Genomic DNA, 2,935 nt, shown 5'->3' on the forward strand with positions numbered 1-2,935 from the left:
TGCTCTTTGCTGCCCTCTACATTCTGCTCCTCTACATGGTGCTCCATGTTTGATGATGGTGGAGGGGTTGGGATGATCACTTCTTTCCCACTTCGAAGCATGATGGCACTAACATTGCCCCTTGGATTGGCAACTGGTTGTGAAGGAAGCTGCCCGGAACCTTGACTCCTTAACTCATTGATGTTTGTGGCTAGCTGGCCTATTTGGGTCTCCAAATTTTGAATGGTGGTTTCTGTTTTCTGTTGGAATTGGAGTGTATTGGCTGCTAGTTGGTTGACAAGATCATCTAAGGTAGGTTCTGACTTGGGTAATGGTGGTGCTTGTTGCATGGCTTGATTCTGCCTTGGTGGTGGAGGATGGTTGCTTGAAATTGAAGGATGGAACCTCTGCTGAAATGGTTGATTCTGGTGGTATGGCTGCTGGTGCACATGTTGATTGGAAGGGCTGCCATATCTGAGGTTCGGATGGTCTCTCCAACCTGGATTGTAGGTGGCTGAGTATGGATCATACTTGTGTTGTGGATGCTGCTGGAAAGGTGGATTGTGCTGCTGGAAAGGTCTACCAGGGAAGATGCCAGCAACAGATTCATTATTTTCTTGCAACTGTGGGCATTGATCTGTTGTATGGGATGGCAAGGAGCAAATGCCACAAAGTTGCTGCTGGGGTTGCTTTCTCTCTAATGCCAACTGCCTGACCGTGGAAGCCAATTCCTCAAGCTTGTTTTCCATCCTTTGCTGGTCCATAGTGGTAGCCACATTGACTTCATTGATGGCTTTTGTAGGAGTGTTAATTCTGGTGCCAAATTGCTGGGCATTTTGTGCCATCTTTGATATCAGCTCTTGTGCAGCTGCTGGGGTCTTCTCTGCCAAAGCTCCTCCACTTGCAGCATCTACCAAGTATCTGTCCATGGGGATTAGACCTTCATAGAGATACTGAATTAGGAGTTGGTCACTTATCTGATGGTGAGGACAGCTGGAACACAACTTCTTGAACCTCTCCCAATACTCATGTAGAGTTTCACCACTCATCTGCCTTATACCACAAATTTCCTTCCTTATTGATGCTGTTCTGGAGGCTGGAAAGAATTTTTCCAGGAAGATCCTTTTCAATCCATCCCAGCTGGTAATGGCAGCTGGTGGCAGGTAGTAGAGCCAATCTTTGGCGGATCCATCAAGTGAGAATGGGAAGGCTCTCAGCTTGATCTGCTCTTCATCTACTCCTTGTGGCCGCATGGTTGAGCAAACAACATGAAATTCTTTTAGATGCTTGTGCGGATCCTCTCCTGCAAGACCATGAAACTTGGGCAACAAGTGGATTAGTCCAGATTTTAGTTCAAAGTTAGCATCCAACTGTGGGTATTGAATACATAGGGGCTGGTAATGCACATCAGGTGCAGCCAGCTCTCTAATGGTTCTACCATCCAAATGACCATTATTTCCATTATTTCCATTACCATGATTTCCATGATTTCCATTATTTCCATTACCATTATCTGCCATATTGATGAATTCTGGAATAGGTTCGGATGAAGTATTAGAAGCACTGTTAGAGTCAATTCTATCCCGAGACTTAAGCTCTCTAGCTTGCCTTCTAAGAGTGTTCTCTAATTCAAGATCCAAGTCAAGTAATGTTTTCTTAGATGACCTGGTCATGCACTAGAGATCAGCACAAAAACAACACACAAAATGGCCTATGCATACCAAAAACACACAAGCAAAAACAAAAACACACAAACAAAAACACAGAAACACAAAAACACAAAAACAGGTCAAACAATAAGCCCTTAGATGATTTTTTTATGCAATTTTTCACAAAATTTCAACACAAAAACACTGAGGGACCTAAAAACACTAAAAACCACACCAAATTAGCCACTGAGAAACACAAAATGGCCCAAAAAGTGGTCTAAACGTTGGAATTTGGCCAAAAAAGGGTCTCCTCACTGCAAAGCAGTGACTCTTTATCCCCACACCCCCTTTTCTTTGGACACCAAGTTTCAGCTCAATCGGAGAAAGTAGGAACCAGTGAACAGTAACTGTCAAAATCGTTTTCTTATCAAATCAGCTCCTATTTTGCCTCAAAGACCACTCTAAATGCAAGAAAACATCAAGGAAAGCATATGGACATGAAAGAACATCAAGTAAGGATGAGAAAGGAAGAGGATAGCACCGGTATCTCGAGCTCAATCCTTAAATAATGCTATCTGTTATGGAGAGGGTCAAAACAGCTGTTGAATGGGAAAGCTGCTGGGGTCTTCTCCTCTTGGTTGCAGCTGCAGGGTTATCTATCTGCCAAACGAAAAGAAGATTAGTGGGAACGTTAAAAGGAATGCTAGAAGTGAAAATAAAAGGAATGCTAAAAGGGAAAAATAAAAGGAATGTCCTCTGTCAGGTGATCTGCTGTCAGATGCAGAAAAGGTGGGATTCAGCTTTCTAAGAATGGTTATGCTCTCCTGATCTGCTGCAGGCTTGTCTACTTGCTGTGTGAGCTTGCTTTTCAGCGCCTATCAGAGCACATGAAGACCAGAGAAGGACTGCAGGTGTGCTACTGAAAATCAGAGAAGGACTGCAGGTGTTTTGTGCTTTTTCAGTTGCTGCAGGGCTGCACGGTTGCAGGGTTGCTTTTCCAGAAGATCAGGTCGTCCAGCCCTCTCCAACAGCCACTTCTTTGTTCAAAAATAATACTAGAAACAAGAAAACAGAAAAGGAAAACACAAACACACAAAAAGAAGATCGAAAAGGTAAATAAGGCTTTTCTGTTGCTGCTTGCTATCAGTTCATCTCAAGAACAGAACAGAATTTCTCTTCACCAAGAACACAAAAACTGATAACCTTATCAACAGCTGATAACCTTATCACCAAGAACACAAAACAGAGAAAACACTCGAACAAGAAAACAAAACAAAAAGAGAATAGGGTCGGTCCTCTATGTTTTT

General features: G+C 43.0%; 1 non-coding gene across 1 annotated transcript; it reads left to right on the top strand.

The window, feature by feature from the left end:
• Window positions 1–954: 954 nt before the first annotated feature.
• Window positions 955–1,059, top strand: LOC127792723 (small nucleolar RNA R71). Its single transcript, XR_008021193.1, has one exon. It is a non-coding gene; the product is annotated as a small nucleolar RNA R71 (small nucleolar RNA).
• The last annotated feature ends 1,876 nt before the right edge of the window (window positions 1,060–2,935 follow it).

Source organism: Diospyros lotus, chromosome 15 (genome assembly GCF_014633365.1).
Source record: "Diospyros lotus cultivar Yz01 chromosome 15, ASM1463336v1, whole genome shotgun sequence".
NCBI classification, from domain to species: Eukaryota; Viridiplantae; Streptophyta; class Magnoliopsida; order Ericales; family Ebenaceae; genus Diospyros; species Diospyros lotus.